Here is a 20,522-nt window from a genome sequence, read left to right on the forward strand (position 1 = left end):
TAATTTTTTTTTTTTATAATTTTTTTTTTTTTTTTTTTATTTTTTTTTAAATTTTTTTTAAATAATTTTTTTTAATTATTTATATATTTTTTATTTTTTTGAATTTTTTGAATTTTTAAAAATTTTTTTTATTATTTATTTTTTATTTTTTTGAATTTTTTAAAATTTTTTTTATTATTATTTGTATTATTTTTTTTTTAATTTAAAAAAAAAAATTTTTTATTTTTTATTTAATTTTTTTAATTTTTTTTTTTCATTTTCATTTTTTTTTTTATTTTTTAAAATTTTTTGTTTTTATTTTCTTTTTTTTTTTAATTTTTTATATATTTTTTTTTTTTTAGATAAATTTTTATTTTATTTTTTTTTTTTCGAGAATTCACTATCCCGGGACTGACTTCACTGTAGACTCTAGAGTATTCTAGACCTAGATATACTTTTCTAGATCTCTTACATAGATCTAAATCTATATTGTAAAATTCTAGATCTAGATCTATAATATGTCTACTTCGGGATTGTAGCATTCACCAACCTATGCTTAGATAAGTTAGATCGTGATTTTCTAAATCAAGTAGATCATACTCTTACTCTTACATATCTATCTTAATATCTAGAATCTAGACTTGTGACTCTTTCGGCTTCTGTTGCCAGAGTAATTTCCATGTTTAAACCAATTTTAATTTCTAGATCTACGAAGTTTACACGATTCTTTAAAAAAATTATTTGATTTAAGAAATTGTTGGATAAAATTAAACTTTAAAAAGAATTAAGCAAAGTTATAGATCTCTAGATTCTTATCTACGTAAGACTAATAAGTTCACTTCAGCTGTGAGCCTGTGTTAAAGCGTCCATTGACAATCAATCATATTAGAGAAAAAAATCACGCGAACCAATCGGATTATTCTTGTCTGTAAACAGAAGATATATATATATGTCTTAGCAGTTCTTAATATAGTCAAGAAACGCATTTATATAGGAGGGAAGAAACTTCAAACTTAAATCATTAATTTCAAAACATGGCGGGCTCCCTTTAACCATTGTGTATGAATATCAAGTAAAAACAATGAATCTTTTGGTCATTTTAAGCTCTTATATGACAAGGTGACCATTATTAAATGCATTTTTTACATAAAAAAATAATATTTTTCAATGTAATCATTAAGTAAAATGCGTGCAGCACGGGGCTTTAATGCATGAATGCTTACAAATAGTGGCGTCCCATACACGACAGCAGGATGCTGGGGGATAATGTGCTGCTCCATGCAGCCAGTCTGCCAATGTGTGTGTGTGTATGTGTGTGACAGTGTGTGAGGGATTATAAATAAGCGAGAAAAAAAAGGAAAGATTACTAAGATGCATCACTTTTTAATTGAAGATTGGGTGGTAGTGCAAAAAAAAAAATCCACCAATGCACCCACTCATCATTGACAGAAAAAAAAATAATTCCAAATATTATCTATTAAAGGCATTAACTCCATATGACCATAATATATATAAAGGCTAAAAAAAAAAGATCGATATCAATTTCCGCCTTATCTTAAAAATATTACATGTTGACAGCATCATAAATCAAAATATAAAAAAAAACAGAAATAATAGATTTATATCGCTAGATTATAACTGATAGGAAGAGAATAAGAATAAAACATATAGAAATGCATTGATGCATTTTAAGGTAATAGTTTTTGTTACCTTTTTTCAATCTTATAAATTTTAATCAGCGTGTGCTAAGTCAGGTACAATGCACAGCTAGACACCATAGTATTGTGCACCTTAATGTGGTTGTCATGGCCAGGGGTGTCAGTGGGGATAAGCTTCCATTGTATATAAAATACTCCTAAAGGCAAGCGTCTCAGATAGCCTCTGACAACCAAGTCCAGCACCTGGCCTTCTCGTGTGGCTTAAATACTTACTAACAGGTGAAGGCGGATACTTGGCGCCACAAAACCGGGAGCTTCGGGTAGATGGAGCTCGTCAGCCTAGTTAGGCAATTCATCTAGGGGTACTGTGATTTCAAACCCACGCTGCATTGCGGTAACAACCTCAAGGAATAATCCCCTTAGGCGTTGGGAGTATAAACCGTGAAATTTCCTCCAGCAGCTTCTGCAACTGAGTTGGTGCCAAATGTAACTCGAAGCGTTCTTTTGGATCTCATCAGCAAGGTCGAGAGAGGGACCATGATGCATGAACAGAATAATACAATATTTTGGGTTATAGTGATTTTCAGAATTTTAAGTTTTATCTTAAAATTGATTTTTGCAAAAGATCAAGACAAATATTGTTATAGCTATAAGCAAGAGTAATACATCTTTTTAGAATATAATGTAAAAGCTCTTTTGTCATGCTACTGTACATATTTAAATATCATTCTCACATAGAAATTCTAAATGCATTTCTTTTTGGATAGTAAAAATTACTTTATTATGAAATAAGTACAGAATTATAAAGAGATTTATTTCAAAGCTCTTTATTATCATTGAATAAATTATATTATCTACTCGTAGGAATGAAAAAAAAGTGTGCAGTATAGTTGCTACACAGAAAGACCTACAATTATGTCTAATATTACAGAATTAATTATTTACATAACAATGATTTTTAATAATAAAAAACTGCATTTAAATATTACATAGCATACTAACTATTAGTAACTAAAACGCAATTAAACTATTATTTAATACAAAACTATACGATTGAGCTTTTTATAAGCAAAATTGTAGTCAAACTGAATATCCATTTGATTGGATCAATAAAAATTAACTTATCTTAGAATGGACCTCATTCACCAACATTTAGTCACGTGATCTTATTGATAAAACAATGAAAAAAACTGTCTCGTGACAACCATCATGAATTAAACATGAGATCGTAAATTATATAGAAGAGATAAAGCACCACGTGGCTAAATGTTGTTTGTTTACAATTGGTGAATGAGGTCCATTGAAAACTATCTAAGATTCATAATGCCCCCCATAATGAAGAATAAGAAATTACAGAAATAGTTAAGACTAACATAAGCCTGACAATAAAATGTATAGTTCTTATTTAATTAGCTTTCTTGACATTATTATAATTAAGCCACATAAGAAAACATGTAAATTGTCACTAGCTTTAACAAAGCTTCATTGATGTCTTTGTTGATTTGTGGAGAGGTATCAATCTTGGCTAGTATGCTGAAAAAAAATAGAAAAGAATATTTATTAAACTGCTTTATAAATAAACTAAATCCATAACATATATAAATTAAAATGTATGTAATACATATATCAAGATCTACAAAAAAAAAATTTGAAAACTAAGGGCTTAATTAAATGACATTATAATATTTTGTTACTCGCCAGCATTGATTATTTCAACCAAACAATTGAAATAGCCTTATTTTTAACTTTTCACAATTTCTTTTTTATTAAGGGCCACCAAAATCACCTTGCCTATGGCATCCAATCACCAAAGGCCAGCACTGTCAGCACAATGGCCATATGCAAATACATTTCCCCAACTAATGTCAGGTACCCATTAAAGTTGGGTGGGTTACTCCGAGGCGCCCTTTTAATTCCTGAATTAAAAAAAAATTATAATCTTTGCTAGAGACCATAGTCTTGAGTAAACTTAGAAATAAGATGAGATTGTCTAGATGACTAACAAGATCTAGTGACAATCTAGTCTAGAGTCTATTGAAAAATATAGAAATAGAATATATTATTTAGCTTTAGATCTAGAATCTAAAATTATTATAAACTCTAATCAAGATTGACTAGATCATGATAGATGAGTAGAGATCTAAATTTATGTTCTCTATGTTAGATAATAGTTTTTGCATCCATTTTTTGGTATACACTTCTTTCACCTACTAACTAGATGATTTGGTGGCTGAAGGTTACAACATAAAAACTGGGGTTTTGAATTCCAGGATATTTATGATAATACCAAGTCAACCCAACTCTAATGGGTACCTAAGATCAGTTGAGGAAAAGATAGGTGTAAGACAATACCTTAATAACATTCAGTAATAGTAAATAATTACCTGATGCATGGCTAGTCCAGCTTTCTCTGGAAATGTTCCAGCCCAGTGCACACATCTTCACAATGAATCTAATTACAGCAAAACAAAAGGTAAACTTGCATCATGTGAAATAAAAAATAATTAAATTTTTATTCAACCAGTGTCAATATGAAAAGTCATCACAAAAAAAAGCAAATTTGGATTATAATAGCTAAAGCAAAAAAAAAAAATCAAATCTATATAACCAAAAAAAATAAAATATAAGTTTGATTCTGAAAGGCCATAACAAAATAATACAACATAATTCCAGACAGCCACTACAAATAACACAAAAGTCGATTCCAAGCAGTCATAAAGAAAAGTTATCAAGTAGATTCCAAATATTAACTGCCAAAAAATAATCAAGTCAATTCTAAATAACAACAAACAAACAAATAAAAAAATGCAAAAGTCTGATTCCAAACAGCCATCACAAAAAAAAAAGCAACTAATTTAAACAACCACTATGAAAAACACAATATCAGACATTGATCATAAAAACACACAAATCCAATGAAGAGCTTAAGTAATATACACATGTTTGATTCTAAACAGCCATCTCCAAAGAAGAAAATGTCAATTCTTTCGCTACTAAAAAAAATAAAAATAAATAAATCCGATACTGAACAATGATCACAAAAAACACACAAGTCTAATTTCAAACAGAGCTCATAAAAAGCCATCACAAAAAAAAAGCACACAAGTCTAATGCAGAACATTGATCACAAAAACGCACAAGTCCAATTTAAAACATTGATAAAAGAAAAACAAACAAATCTGATAAAGAACATCAATTAAAAAAACACATGTCCAAACTGCCATCAATAAAGACCCAAATGTCAATTCAATCAGCCACTACTAAAAAAAGCAGTTGATAAAAAAAAAAAAAACAAGTCTTATGCCAAACATTGATCACAAAAAAAACCCCACCAGTTTCGAACTCCACACCGATCATAAAAAGGAGGCAAAGTCAGACTTCTAACAGCCGTCACATAAAATAAACAAATAAAAATGCCATTCTAAAAAAACACAAAGTAAATGCACAACTCGGAATGTGAATATCCATCACAGAAAAACACAAGTCTTTTTCAAACAGCCCACACAAAAAAGCAGAAGTATGATTAAAAACAACCATCACAAAAATTTTAATAACCACCAAAAAAAACCGCGCAAGTCGGATTTCTATTACTGATCATAAAAAGGAACAAGTCCAATTCTGAAAATCGATAATATAATCACACAAGTCCGATTCCAGTCAGCCATTACAAAAAAGCACAATTTCAATTCCAAACAGCCATCACAAAAAAAGCGAATTTCTATTCAAACAGCAACTATACAAAGCACGTTGATTCTAAAAAAAAAAAAAAAAAAAAAAAAAAAAAAAAAACACAAGTCCGATGTTGAACATCAGTTACAAAAAAAAAATTAAAAAATGTCCATTCTAAATAATTATAAAATGAATGCACAAGTTTGATTCCAAACAGCCATCACAAAAAGCATATGTTGATTCAAATAGCCACTACGAAAAACTTGAATGCCAATTCTAAATAACCACATAAAAAAAAAATTAAAATGTACAAATTCTATTCCAAGCATTAATCACAAAAATGACAAGTAAGAATCAAAATACATTAAATTCTTACCATTACCTATCAATCAGTCTGTTGAACCATGGGGGCACCACACAAGATCTGTCAACAGCCCTTCTATATTCCTCTCTGTACTTAGCCCTGGATAAACCATTTCAAGGCAGACCTGCACATTCTTTGATGTCTTCACATTGCTCTCTGTCTTTCATTCTTCATCCTGGAACTCAACAGTGAAAGGACCATAACCCTGGTATTATTTTCTGGAAATAAAAAAAGAGTGATTAAATCCCTTCATGTAATTAACACCAATTTTTAAATTTTTTTTTACAAAATAATTTAAATTCTTACCATTACCTATCAATCAGTCTGTTGAACCATGGGGGCACAACACAAGATCTGTCAACAGCCCTTCTATATTCCTTTCTGTACTTAGCCCTGGATAAACCATTTCATGGCAGACCTGCACATTCTTTGATGTCTTCACATTGCTCTCTGCCTTTCATTCTTCATCCTGGAACTCAACAGTGAAAGGACCATTACCCTGGTATTATTTTCTGGAAATAAAAAAAGTGATTAAGTCTCTTAAAATAATTAAAACCAATTTTTATAATTTTTTTACAAAATACATTAAATTCTTACCATTACCTATCAATCAGTCTGTTGAACCATAGGGGCACCACACAAGATCTGTCATCAGCCCTTCTATATTCCTCTCTGTACTTAGCCCTGGATAAACCATTTCCTGGCAGTCCTGCACATTTTTTTGATGTCTTCACATTGCTCTCTGTCTTTCATTCTTCATCCTGGAAATCAACAGTGAAAGGACCATAACCCTGGTATTATTTTCTGGAAATAAAAAAAGTGATTAAGTCTCTTAATGTAATTAACACCAATTTTTATAATTTTTTTACAAAATACATTAAATTCTTACCATTACCTATCAATCAGTCTGTTGAACCAAGGGGGCACCACACAAGATCTGTCAACAGCCCTTCTATATTCCTCTTTGTACTTAGCCCTGGATAAACCATTTCATGGCAGACCTGCACATTCTTTGATGTCTTCACATTGCTCTCTGTCTTTCATTCTTCATCCTGGAACTCAACGGTGAAAGGAGCATGACCCTGGTATCATTTTCTGGAAATAAAAAAAGAGTGATTAAATCCCTTAATGTAATTAACACCATTTTTTTTACAAAATACATTAAATTCTTACCATTACCTATCAATCAGTCTGTTGAACCATGGGGGCACCACACAAGATCTGTCAACAGCCCTTCTATATTCCTCTCTGTACTTAGCCCTGGATAAACCATTTCAAGGCAGACCTGCACATTCTTTGATGTCTTCACATTGCTCTCTGTCTTTCTCATTCTTCATCCTGGAACTCATAAGTGAAAGGACCATTACCCTGGTATTATTTTCTGGAAATAAAAAAAAGCGATTAAGTCTCTTAATGTAATTATCACCAATTTTCATAATTTTTTTACAAAATACATTAAATTCTTACCATTACCTATCAATCAGTCTGTTGAGCCATGGGGGCACCACACAAGATCAGTCAACAGCCCTTCTATATTCCTCTCTGTACTTAGCCTTGGATAAACCATTTCATGGCAGACCTGCACATTCTTTGATGTCTTCACATTGCTCTGTGTCTTTCATTCTTCATCCTGGAACTCAACGGTGAAAGGAGCATAACCCTGGTATTATTTTCTGGAAATAAAAAAAGAGTGATTAAGTCCCTTAATGTAATTAACACCAATTCAACAGACTGATGATGATCCTCTAGCCATTGGTTTGGTATCATTTTTTTAAAAAAGTCTGGGTTAGTTTACAGCACACATCGCTACACCCCATCAGAGCCTGTGATGCCACTGGTTCCAAACTGATCCCAAACTGTATATATTTCCTTTGCAAAGAATCACATAAGAAGCTTTTAATTTGATAACTCATGCCACTGATGTGCCCTTGATTTGTATTTTTGCTTAAAGAAATTCTTTTAATAATATCAGATGTAGGTGTGTGTAAAACAGTTTTCACAACTACAACGGCTAGTAAAATCAATGTTTTACCTATGTTTCCGTATTTTGCTATAAGTAAAGAGATATTGGAAGACGCTCACAAACCAACATCTTCTCTCTATATATATGATGTTGAAGTGAGATTGTGTGGGTCTATTCTTAACTTTATCTTTGAGTGCTAGAAAATTTTTAAATCTTTATCTATTTTGTCAGGGTGACATTGTCTCAGATGATCCTCTAGCCATTGGTTTGGTATCATTATTTTAAAAAAGTCACTTAGGCAACCGCTTGTTTGACAAGGAAGAAATGAATCTCAGTTCGAAATAATCAACGCTGGACAGTGTACATTTCTTTTTGTTAAACATTTGTTACATGTGGACAAAATTAAAATTTTTAAATAAGTATTGAGACAATTCTTTGGTTTGATTAGCAGGATATATATTTAAATGATTTACCAAGATAAAAATCATATATTACTGTATAAAATAATTACATTAAATGAATGTAAAAATTAAAATGATCTGCTTTAAATGAAATCTATTATCGTAGACCCCCGTGGACCTCTGATAGACCCCCAATTTATTTTTTTAATTTTGTAGACCCCCTGGAAGTCTTCGTAGACCCCTGGGGGTCTATATAGACCACTTTGGGAATCACTGATCTAGAGTTTAGTCTACACTCTAAATCTGGATATTACTACAATCAATATTGAATTGTATTCTAGACTCTCTGTCTAGTCTTATAAACTTTTTTTAAAGACTCTGAGACTTGAGTGATTAAGCTTCTAGTTAGATCTAGACTATTCTAGACTAGATAATAGATCTAGACTTTTCTAGACTAGTTAATAGATCTAGATCTAGTAATATTCTAATTAATGATCTAGACTATATTATAGGTCTAGTTATCTAGATCTAGCAGATTTTCTTACCTCTTAAACTATTCTACTTCTTGATCTAGTCTATATAGATCTAGATTTAATCTATAGATCAAGTCTATAACTAGGTACTAGGACTAGAGTAATCTAGACATTCTATTCTAGACTGACTAGACTATACTAAACAAACTCTAATACTCTAATGACAATTCTAGTATTAAAATTAATAAGAAACTTTACAGTCTACATTCTAAATATCTAGAATCTATATTGACTATATCTACAATCAATATTGAATTGTATTCTAGACTCTCTATCTAGTCTTATAAACTTTCTTTAAAGACTCAGTCTTGAGTGATAAAGATTTAAAAGATTCTAGCTAGATCTAGATTTTTTTCTAGATCTAGACTAGTAAATAGATGATAGATTAATCTAGATGATGCTAGATCTACTTATATAATTATAATCTATAGTAATCTAGTCTAGATCTAATATTTCTAAAAAGATCTAATATTGACAATCGAATAAGTTGAATAGGTGGTGTGTTTGGATAGCCTTACAAAACTTCTCTGTCTGTTGACCCTGATTTTTTCTAGATCTAGATTATTTTCTTACCGGTAATCATGAAGATGAGCGTCAAAAATTAATGATTCGCCGAAAATTCAAAATTTTTTTTAAAATACAATTAATAAATATAAATTATGTTTTTAAAAGATTTTCTTGTAAAACAGAGAACTTTTATATTTATATGACATTAACAAAAAGCATTAGCGACGTCAAGGTTGCTCAGCACGCTGCCATTTTGTTTACAATGATGTCACAGAGGTGTTGCCAACTTAGTATTCTGAGATTTTCTTTTTGTTACACTTGCTTACACCGGTGATGCACGCTTGTTTGTAGGCGTAAATTATATAATTAACTATATAAACTCTTTTTTTTCTAACAATTATATTAATAAAGTTGCAATAACACAAATATATGCTGAACTTGTTTTTTGTGTGTTAATTTGCTTTTTTTTTGTTAAGTCTATATAGCCTAGATCTAAATATAAGATCAATATTATGTTTTGTTCTGTTGTATTTGAGTCACTGGTAAAATAGTAATCCTGTAGTAGTTTCTAATATTTAGGTGATTTTGGCCAATATAGAGCTAGAAAGGATGACATTGTGACTCGCTTCTATTGAACCACGGATAAAAGAATCGGCAAGGCTATAAGCCATTTAAGAAGAAAGTCAAGCTGTAGTAGCCGTGTAAAAAAGAAAACGTAGAAGGAAATCCAAGTCTAGTAACTAAGTAGGCTAGTAGTCGGTCGACCTGAGAGTTGTTACAAGTCTAGTAACTAAGTAGGCTAGTAGTCGGTCGACCTAAGAGTTGTTAGAAGATTTTAGAAAAGTAGCGATGTAAAGAGAAGTGATTAGGTCACAGTAGAAGTCACGTGAGAATTTAAGCAATTATAAAAGTCTGTATGAAGTTTAATTGACTAGTTTTATGTGTTGAAATTGATGTGCTCGTCTTTAATAGTAGTTAAGTATCTGGACAACAAGCTGCTAAGAACATGTAGATTTCATTTCACATCAAGACATATTTCATTGTATATTTCATAGACAAGATATATTGGGTGTTCATGGGCGCCCGCAGGATTTTTTGCAGGGGGATGCAAGTTACCACTATGGCTCAAAGTCATAGCTTCAATTCCCCCCCCCCGAGCATATTAAAGAAAAGAGCTGGTGTCCCCTCGCCCCCCCCCTACCTATGCGATATTAATTTCACTGTAAATGCATGACGCGTAAGACGTATTCATCTTCTTTTTTTAAGTAACGTCTGTATGATATAAGATATGTAGATAAATAGGCCTACTTTTTTCATGCTCTTGCATCGTTTTAGGATGTAAACAAAACAGGTTGAACTGAGCATTAGTATTGCTTGAAAAGAGAGACGTTAACGAAGAAACTAACGAATCCAGATACGGACTGTAAAGCAGTGCTCTTTAATAATCCCAAAATCCAAACACATGTTTTTTGCTTGGTGTGTCTCATGTCGACTACAAATTATCGGCAGCACTAATTCATTACCTAGTTTGTCTGCGAATAGTCTCGCCTTCCTCAAGATGCAATCCCTGAAGTGTTCCTAATCATGGTCAGTTTGGTTTTTGATTATGTCATTAATGTGACTGCTGGTGTGCTTTTGAGCGGCCACTTATGCTAAGATGGACAGACTGCAACGTACAACACGGAAACAGGTTCAAGAACAGATGAATAATTGATTACAATTAAAACACACATCCGAAGCACACGAGAAGCAGGCACTGATTACACATAAAGCAGTTTGTCTGGTTCCACTTATAGTAGGCCTAACTATTTTAAAATGCACCAAACATGTTGTTTTGTTTGTTCGTAAAATGTTTTACATGTTTCGGATGTTCCTTCAGAGTTGAAGATAATTACTTCCTAGTCCAAACCTCTCGCAGGACGACGGGGGATGGGAGAGTGCAGGGTTTGAACCCTTGACCATCAATAAATCTGAACGACAATCCAGCACGCAAACCGCACGACCAGACAGCCATCCAACTCAAAATTCTTCTCAAATTGACAGCTGCCTAGATTTTTTCCTCTAAGACAAAAAGAAAATAACATTTTATCATATTCTAGGCCTTTACTAAATATAATGATAGCTATAATTATGTGCAAATGAAAAAAAAAATCGTCACGACTACGTGCTACAGAATTTTGAATTGCAAGCCCATAATAAAGCGTACATGGTCGGACATGAACTACAGATTAGCTTATTCCAGTTTATTACAATTATAGCTTATCCTCATAAACTTTATTTCAGTGAAATCACTATATGCTAAGTTGCTTCGTATCAGAAGTTAATTGATTTGAAGGTGTAAAAAAAACATGACAACTCTCTCGCGCGCTTAAAGATTACACGAAACAGGAAAGGCTCGATATTAACAAACCAAACAATTTACAGCCCAGACACCAGAACATAACATCTGGCATAGGTTTCTGTCACATACTCGTTAGAGATTCAATGTGGCATGGAGTGAGTTAATAGTCATTTGACTATCTCGTGCCTTATTTACGAAGAAATAATTGGTCTGTATTTGACCACAGGGTGAAAACCTAAGTTACCTTTTGGACTCCTGTGAGTAAAGAGATGTATGTATGTGTAACAACATGCAGATGGTATGATGTGTTGTTATGCCGGGGATTTTACTTGAATTCAATAGTTAAAAAAAATGACGATCTAGAATCACAATTAACGATTCTTTGATAAAACAAAACTCTGGAACTTTATTTAAATACAACGTAAGTACAGTTTATGTACAAATTACAAATCAATGAGCATGAAACATATTACAAAGGCTTTTCAAACAGAGTTCTTAGAAACGTGACTGTCTACTAACCAATTATTTTATCGACTGGCGTTACTTTCTTACTCTCGCCAATTCTCTGGCGCTAACTCTTTTAAAAAAATGTCTTTGTTTAATTTCAAATCAACCAATAGATTTCAAACTTCATAATCACGTCCCTTGGGTAAATCCTGACGTGCTGTCAAGTGTCTAAATTTGAGGGGTAAATCCCGAGGCTCATGTCGAGGGCTTATATTTCTTTCAAATGTGAAATGTACACACAATTCTATAATGTAATCTGTGACAGTATGTATTGTGTAAGAGATACGAGATGTAATATAAATGGGTTCTAAGTGATGTATTTCCATGGTTGCCAAGTTATTATGCACTATTTTATTATGATTATTAAATGTTTTGTCTGTTGAGACGATGCTTGCTTCTAAATATATGTGTTGTGGTCAAATTACTCAGTGAACATAGTGGCACTATGCAACAACAAAATTGATCAGGATAAAGTTATTTAATGTTTGCACAAGGAACATTCTAACAAGGTCAGAAGAGGCCCTAATGCTATACAAATAAACATTCGCGTTATCAGCATATGTCAAAGATGTGACAGTTTCGAAACAACTTATGGACCTGATGTAATCAGAAGAAAAAGGGAACATTATTGAACCCCCAACCCCCCCTGGCTACGCCTATGCCCAGTAGCGGTCTTAGGGGGTGGCAAGTGGGACAACCTTCCCAGGCCCTGCGATTGGAGATTCCCTAGCACTGTCAGCTTCGAAAACCAGAACGATTCTCATATATACTCAATATCTTTGGAAATCTTTCCAGGCATCTTTATAATACCAAATACTATTTCTATGTAAGCTCTTAACATGACATAAACTTCAGCAGCACGAGGTTTCTGTACATCCCGTTAAGTGTGTGACTTTCTGGTTGGATTTAGCTCTGAGAATGTCAAATGGTAGCACAACGAATAACGTGATGCAAGAAAAATTAGAAAAGTAAAACTGCTGTAGCGCGCAGTCTTAACAAAAATTCTAGCAACTGTACAGTACCTTTAAGAAAACAACACCGCATATCATGGGAGAACAGAGAAACAAACGAACAACGGTGATAGCCGAAGTCGACCCAACCATGCAAGTACATCTTCGAAGAATTAAGAACGCCGAGGCTCACGGCCATTACATCGGGCATAGGATTCATTCATAGGATGACAACTTAACAGGAAATTGTTTGTCATGGCGCTTCTTGCTGCGCTGGTGAACGTTGGTCGGGACATCGCCGATTGTCGTGTCCAGGGATACAAATACAATGGTGTAAACTTGAAGGGAAAGCACCATGGAGTCCAAGCACACATTATTCGCATCAACAATCGACCTTTTGCGCTCTTCTTGCGGCGGCCATAATCTTAACCTTCAGAGTGTTTAGCAGAAATATTATTATGTAGTTTGTTGATTGTTCATGAACAAATGTCTTAATCATTAGTTACGTTGATTAAACTTTAAGGCAAAATCTTTCATAAAGTACATTATGTAATGTAGTCAAACGGCCAATAGTACAGTACATAAGTAAGGTACTATGTTTTGTAGCAAAAATAAGACCTACAGCATTAGAGGCGGACGAGACATTTAGTGATGTGATGTGGTATGGATATATAGCCTACACTTACGGCTTAGGGCCCCGCGCACTGCTAAGGCCGCCTCTGCCCATGCCTCCTTCAGTGAAGTCCAGTAGGGCGTCGGCGCCGTAGGCGCCATTATCCCGTTGATGGTTAGAAAGGCTGCTTTTATCCAACCACCAGGCCTGGACATGGGGCTCTTCACCCCTGTCCTGTCTGAGGCCTCCAGAAAGTCGAAGTCCGACAGCCATCAACAAATACAAGGCAGGACTATTACAGTAGGCCTACATACGCAAGTATCTTTTTTCCATAAATTGTGAGAAGTCACCTTCCAGGAGCTTCTTGTAAACCAGAAGACCACGGAAAATCTGTTATAAGTTATAAATGGTTTCATTTTAATAATTTACGCCTAGGATTAGAGTGGGTTCTATGACAGTGCGTGGCTCACTGCGGTCGCATAGGTTGCAGTAACCTAGGCTAATGCAGGCTCTGAAAAATATCGGCGTATGCTACTCACTATATAATAATAAGCTTTTTTTTTTCTTTTTTACATAAATTAATTACCCTTTTTAACATCGTTTACCATACTTTCAAAATACAGCAAGAGAAATAAATAAATAGAAATCGCTATATGACAAGCGTGAGAGACATAAAACGCTTGGGCTTGTGATAGCTACATATAAAGAGGCTCGGGGTTCTCAACATCGGACTCAGAGTTGAGCTTACTGAGCAACTAAAAGCATTACTGAAAACATTTTCCCTGGATACCTCCCCCCCCTTTCCAAGTGATCCTGAAAACAGATTGGACCATAGTGCTCTGAGCATGCTATAAGCATGAAAAATGCTCTTTATGAAAATAAAAACTATTTAAAATAATATATATGGAATCTGGTCTAGCAATTCATAAAAGCTATTTTTAAAAAAATCTCAATCCAGATCTTGTCCTATAAAATACAGACGTAGGTAATTCACAAAAAAAAAAAAAAGAATTTACTCAGAGATTGTAATAATTCATAATTCAGTGACAATGAAAAGTAACATCTATTTAGCACACACACAAAAATTGATTGCAATAAATCTTTAAAAAAAAAAAAAGAACTATTTTATTGTGGTCTAAATTATTGTGTCTAACATTAATACATCTGTACATAATGGGTGTTTCTCATTTTTAGTTGGCAGCACTTAATGATGCCAAAATTATTTTTGATAAACAAATCTGGATTTATTTTTGGCCAGGAAGAGACAACAAGGAATGTCGCGATAAATAATTTTTGACGCTCACATTCATGATTACCTTCTTACCTTTAAACTGTTCTTCTTCTTGATCTATATAGATTTAGATAATCTTGATTGAGAATTTCTATAGATCTAGTAACTAGTCTAGATAGATCTATCTAAATTTTAAATTATTAGTTCTATTTAAATAAATCTAATAAAATTAGTAATTACAATAAGATAAATTATCTTAAATCGATTCAGTCTAGACCCATCAACATGAATTATTGAATTGAGTCGTAACATTGGTTTTTAGACTAGGACTGAACTAGTTATAAAGGATTTATAGATATAGACGTCGAGTAGAAGATTTTGAACTGATAATCTAGATTTAGAGGAAAAAGATAATTTATTGTTACATTAAATCATGAACATGGCCGCCACGGCACATGGTTTACAATTAGACAGAGCAGCCCCGGTCAAAATGAAACAGAATTTAGGGTTTTCTTTTCAAAAGATTATTCTTCATGATAAATTACCCATTCAAGCCCATTGCATTAATAATAGATCTTTACTTGTAATTGATATGTAGCCATTCATTATAAATAGTTTTAAATTAAACCATTAGATCTAACGTAAGGATTTGAATTAGAGGACTTTTTTTTTTTCTAAGCTTTGAACTGCCTCGTCCATGGATGGCTGCCTGGTCAAGTGGTTTGCACGCTGGACTGTCGTTCGGATTTATCGACGGTCGAGGGTTCAAACCCTACCCGCTCCCATTTTTTACAAGCACAAAAAAAGAAAAAAAAAATTTTATTTTTTTTTTTTAAATTTTTTTTTATTATTATTATTTTTTTTAATTTAAACAAAAAAAATAATAAAAAAAAATAAAACTACAAAAAAAAAAAAATAATAAATAAATAAAAAAATTATTTTTTTTTAAAAGTTTGGGAACCACTGGTCTACAGTGAAGTCAGTCCCGGGATAGTGAATTACCCATTCAAGCCCATTGCATTAATAATAGATCTTTACTTGTAATTGATATGTAGCCATTCATTATAAATAGTTTTATATTAAACCATTAGATCTAACGTAAGGATTTGAATTAGAGGACATTTTTTTTTTCTAAGCTTTGAACTGCCTCGTACATGGATGGCTGCCTGGTCAAGTGGTTTGCACGCTGGACTGTCGTTCGGATTTATCGACGGTCGAGGGATCAAACCTTGCCCGCTACCATTTTTTACAAGCACAAAAATAAGAAAAAAATTTTTTTTTACTTTTTTATTTTATTTTTTTTTTATTATTTTTTTTAATAAAAAAAAATAATAAAAAAAAAATAAAAATAAAAAAAATTTTTTTTTTTTTTTTTAAAGTTTGGGAACCACTGGTCTACATTGAAGTCAGTCCCAGGATAGTGAATTACCCATTCAAGCCCATTGCAATTATAATAGATCTTTACTTGTAATTGATATATAGTCATTCATTATAAATAGTTTTAAATTAAACCATTAGATCTAACGTAAGGATTTAAATTAGAGGACATTTTTTATTTTTTATTTTTTTCTAAGCTTTGAACTGCCTCGTACATGGATGGCTGCCTGGTCAAGTGGTTTGCACGCTGGACTGTCGTTCGGATTTATCGACGGTCGGGGGTTCAAACCCAGCCCGCTCCCATTTTTTTTTACAAGCACAAAATAAGAAAAAAAAAATTGGATGATTTTTTTCCCTAAAGGTTAGCCGTCAACACAAGCTTCCCTCCCTGATATTTGTTTTTCACGTGAGAAAAATGAAGTACAAAAAGTGCATACATTTATTAAATTGGAACTCGCCATGAATAAAAAAAAAAGAAAATTCTAGATCAAGGTTTTATTTGATGTACGATGGTTCTAACATTGTTAAAACTAGCCCATAGATCCAGATATTTTCTCTTTATATTATCGTTGATTAAAAAAAAAGTGGAATTACCGTAATCTAGCATCTAGATGAAATATCAAAAAAAAAAAAAAGATCTATAATAGGCAGTCTAGATCTAATATACTAATAAAATTTAAAAAAAAATAATAATTTTTTTTTTTTAAAGTTTGGGAACCACTGGTCTTCAGTGAAGTCAGTCCCGGGATAGTGAATTACCCATTCAAGCCCATTGCATTAATAATAGAGCTTTACTTGTAATTGATATGTAGCCATTCATTATAAATAGTTTTAAATTAAACCATTAGATCTTACGTAAGGATTTGAATTAGAGGACATTTTTTATTTTTTATTTTTTTCTAAGCTTTAAACTGCTCACGCATGGATGGCTGCATGGTCAAGTGGTTTGCACGCTGGACTGTCGTTCGGATTTATCGACGGTCGAGGGTTCAAACCCTACCCGCTCCCATTTTTACAAGCACAAAATAAGAAAAAAAAATTTTATTATTTTTTTAAATATTTTTTTATATTTTTTATTATTATTATTATTATTTTAATTTAAAAAAAAATAATAAAAAAAAAAAAAAAAATAAAAAAAAAATAAAAAAATTATTTTTTTAAAAAGTTTGGGAACCACTGGTCTACAGTGAAGTCAGTCCCGGGATATTGAATTACCCATTTAAGCCCATTGCATTAATAATAGATCTTTACTTGTAATTGATATGTAGCCATTCATTATAAATAGTTTTAAATTAAACCATTAGATCTAACGTAAGGATTTGAATTAGAGGACATTTTTTATTTTTTATTTCTTAAGCTTTGAACTGCCTCGCACATGGATGGCTGCCTGGTCAAGTGGTTTGCACGCTGGACTGTCGTTCGGATTTATCGACGGTCGAGGGATCAAACCTTGCCCGCTACCATTTTTTACAAGCACAAAAATAAGAAAAAAAAAATTTTTTTTTTTTTTTTTATTTTATTTTTTTTTTTATTATTTTTTTAAATAAAAAAAAATAATAAAAAAAAAAATAAAAATAAAAAAATTTTTTTTTTTTTTTTTTAAAAGTTTGGGAACCACTGGTCTACATTGAAGTTAGTCCCAGGATAGTAAATTACCCATTCAAGCCCATTGCAATTATAATAGATCTTTACTTGTAATTGATATATAGTCATTCATTATAAATAGTATTAAATTAAACCATTAGATCTAACGTAAGGATTTAAATTAGAGGACATTTTTTATTTTTTATTTTTTTCTAAGCTTTGAACTGCCTCGTACATGGATGGCTGCCTGCTCAAGTGGTTTGCAAGCTTAACTGTCGTTCGGATTTATCGACGGTCGAGGGTTCAAACCCTGCCCGCTCCCATGTTTTTTTTACAAGCACAAAATAAGAAAGGTTAGCCGTCAACACAAGCTCCCCTCACTGATAATTGTTTTTCACGTGAGAAAAATGAAGTACAAAAAGTGCATACATTTATTATATTTGAACTCGCCATGAATAAAAAAAAATGAAAATTCTAGATCAAGGTTTTATTTGATGTACGATGGTTCTAACATTATTAAAACTAGCCCATAGATCCAGATATTTTCTCTTTGTATTATTGTTGATGAAAAAATGTGGAATTACCGTAATCTAGCATCTAGATGAAATATTAAAAAAAAAAAAGATTTATAATAGGAAGTCTAGATCTAATATACTTTTGCTTACAATTGTCTTTAAATTAACAATTTTATCGGAAAAAAAATTTTTTTATATTTTTATATTTTTTTAGAAAATTTTTTTTCAATTTTTTAATTTTTTTTTTTTCGAGAATTCACTATCCCGGGACTGACTTCACTGTAGACCAGTGGTTCCTAAACTTTTTTAAAAATTTTTTTTAATTTTTTTTTTTTTTTTATTATTTTTTTTTAATTTTAAAAAATAAAAAAAAAATAATAAAAAAAAAATAATAAAATAAAAAAAAAAAAAAAAAAAAAAATAATAATTTTTTAAAGTTTGGGAACCACTGGAAACCCAGCCCGCTCCCATTTTTTACAAGCACAAAATAAGAAAAAAAATTGTATTGGATGATTTTTTCCCCCAAAGGTTAGCCGTCAACACAAGCTCCCCTCCCTGATAATTGTTTTTCACGAGAGAAAAATGAAGTACAAAAAGTGCATACATTTATTATATTTGAACTCGCCATGAATAAAAAAAAAATGAAAATTCTAGATCAAGGTTTTATTTGATGTGCGATGGTTCTAACATTGTTAAAACTAGCCCATAGATCCAGATATTTTCTCTTTGTATTATCGTGGATTCCAAAAAAGTGTAATTACCGTAATCTAGCATCTAGATGAAATATTTTTTAAAAAATAAATATCTATAATAGGCTGTCTAGATCTAATATACTTTTGCTTACAATTGTCTTTAAATTAACATTTTTATCGGAAAAAAAAAACTTTTTTTTAGTGTTTATTCTGTATCGCTCTGTTACTGTTAGAGTGTTGCTAGTGACTTGTGTGATGCGATTTCTTTTCAGATTAGATCTATGGTTTGGGTTATTTTTTTTTATTTTGAAAATGTAGATCTAGCTGAAAATGTTAAAAATTATATATTAATGTAGATCTATGTAATAGGATACATTAAACAGTTAAGCAGAAATCTATTTCTGTGAACCGATTCCCCCCCCCCCCGGGCTAAACAATGGGAAACAACTATATTTTGTTTTATCGGAATTATATATACCGGTATTTAAAAAAAAACAATTAATATCTTTTCCTTTTTAGAAATTCATTTCTTGTTTTAAAATAACTTACTTGTTGCTAAGATAAACAATCGAATTTTATTCTATAAAATAGATCTAGATAATAACAATTTTGACATAATGTATTCAACGAAGGTAGTCTATTATCTATATAGAATTTCTGTAAGTTTCAATCAATATCTAGTTTGTAGATCTAGCTTATTTATTAAAATTTAAACTGTATCATTTCTATTGATTTACCGTATTTTTTAGTCTAAAATTAATATAATCTACATTTAGACCTAATTCTCTCTTCCTTAGGCTGCATGAGCTCAGTAATCAGTATTTATAACACAAAAATCTTTAAAATTGTAATTTTATTGTTCCCTATTGAAAACAATTTAGAACTATTGTAAACTGGGTCGTTATTATTAATACTTTTTTTTTGTCGTTGAATTGAAATTTAACTCAGCACACTCTTTTTTTCTTTATTTTTTTTTAGGCTTTGAACTGCCTCGCACATAGCTGCCTGCCTGGTCAAGTGGTTAGCACGCTCGACTGTTGTTCGGATTTATCGACGGTCGAGGGTTCAAACCCTGCCCGCTCCCATTTTTTTTTACAAGCACAAAATAAGAAAAAAAAATTGGATGATTTTTTTTCCCCAAAGGTTAGCCGTCAACACAAGCTCCCCTCCCTGATAATTGTTTTTCACGTGAGAAAAATGAAGTACAAAAAGTGCATACATTTATTATATTTGAACTCGCCATGAATAAAAAAAAAAGAAAATTCTAGATCAAGGTTTTATTTGATGTACGATGGTTCTAACATTGTTAAAACTAGCCCATAGATCCAGCTTTTTTCTCTTTGTATTATCGTGGATTCAAAAAAAGATGAATTACCGTCATCTAGCATCTAGATGAAATATTTTTAAAAAAATAAATATCTATAATAGGCAGACTAGATCTAATATACTTTTGCTTACAATTGTCTTTAAATTAACATTTTTATCGGAAAAAAAACAACTTTTTTTTTTAGTTTTTATTTCTGTATCGCTCTGTTACTGTTAGAGTGTTGCTAGTGACTCGTGTGATGCGATTTCTTTTCAGATTAGATCTATGGTTTGGGTTATTTATTTTAATTTGGAAATGTAAATCTATCTGAA

At 31.8% G+C, this 20,522-nt stretch overlaps 2 long non-coding RNA genes across 2 annotated transcripts; both read right to left on the reverse strand.

Annotated features, from left to right (window-relative positions):
• Nucleotides 1-3,025: 3,025 nt before the first annotated feature.
• LOC129924268 (uncharacterized) lies at nucleotides 3,026-4,109 on the reverse strand. The gene is made up of 2 exons (XR_008776293.1): nucleotides 4,022-4,109; nucleotides 3,026-3,170 (listed from the first exon to the last, which is right to left on the reverse strand). It is a non-coding gene; the product is annotated as an uncharacterized LOC129924268 (long non-coding RNA).
• Nucleotides 4,110-5,682: 1,573 nt separating this feature from the next.
• On the reverse strand, nucleotides 5,683-6,448 carry LOC129927233 (uncharacterized). The gene is made up of 3 exons (XR_008778862.1): nucleotides 6,274-6,448; nucleotides 5,983-6,182; nucleotides 5,683-5,888 (listed from the first exon to the last, which is right to left on the reverse strand). It is a non-coding gene; the product is annotated as an uncharacterized LOC129927233 (long non-coding RNA).
• Nucleotides 6,449-20,522: the final 14,074 nt, after the last annotated feature.

This window comes from Biomphalaria glabrata, chromosome 1, assembly GCF_947242115.1.
Source record: "Biomphalaria glabrata chromosome 1, xgBioGlab47.1, whole genome shotgun sequence".
Lineage (NCBI taxonomy): Eukaryota > Metazoa > Mollusca > Gastropoda > Planorbidae > Biomphalaria > Biomphalaria glabrata.